Source organism: Aplysia californica, unplaced genomic scaffold, assembly GCF_000002075.1.
Source record: "Aplysia californica isolate F4 #8 unplaced genomic scaffold, AplCal3.0 scaffold00053, whole genome shotgun sequence".
NCBI lineage: Eukaryota > Metazoa > Mollusca > Gastropoda > Aplysiida > Aplysiidae > Aplysia > Aplysia californica.
In genome coordinates, this window is record NW_004797323.1 from 938,491 (window position 1) to 939,486 (window position 996).

Here is a 996-nt window from a genome sequence, read left to right on the forward strand (position 1 = left end):
GGGGGGAGCGAGCGAGAGAGAGAGGCAGAGACACCCAGAGAGAGACACAGAGAGAGACAGAGAGAGACAGAGAGAGAGAGAGAGAGGGGGGGGAGAGAGAGAATATAAAACATGCAATAGATTATAATGTGTGTAATATTACAGAAAGACACTGAGACTCGTTTTCAATTTGAAATCATTTGTGCATCTTTCGGTTTTTATTTGGTTAGGTCGAACTCCCGTTTCAACACGAATTGGTTATTTCGGAGACGACTTCTACACGTTGACGTCCGTCTTATACCTGTTTACTGACCTTCTGTTATTTCTATTTGTCTGTTTTGCCTTTTCAGTGCACAAAATGTTTTGTGCCGATGTGCTTCTAATTCACTTTGGCTAAACTAAAGTAAGCTAAATTCAAATGTTGTGTAGGCCTGATTACTCCAATTTCATATGCAATTCCCTATAAATTAAATTGCTGATTTTCATGCAGGCTTAGCCTTCGTTATTTGAGCGTGGCTGCGAAATTAAGATTACTTTGCAAATCGATATAAATGGAACGTCGAATTTGTATTGTTTAACAGCACTGTTTCTACTTCAAATTTTATTTACCATCGTTGTACCACGTATTGTGATCTCGTTTGGTGGAAAACGATCTATTTCTTCCTACCAAGTTTTTAACATTACACACCAAATGTTCTTTGACTCGTTCGTTTTGTGCGCTGTTTCGGCTGCCATTACGTGATCAAAGAGATGACATAGATAAAAGAATACCCAAAGTGTTTCCTTGAAAATACTTGGGCCGCCTAACGTAATATTTTTTATATGACAATTTCCCAATGTCCTTATGTCCAGTCTGAACGCCACCTTTCCTCCAAAAACCGCTTATTTATTTTCGACAGAACAAGGAAGGTGTTTGTGGATATTAATGTTGGAGGGAGGGGGCTGTTTGTGTTTGTATGTGTGTGCACGCGTGTATGTGTGTGTGTGTGCGTGTGTGTGTGTGTGTGTGTGTGTGTG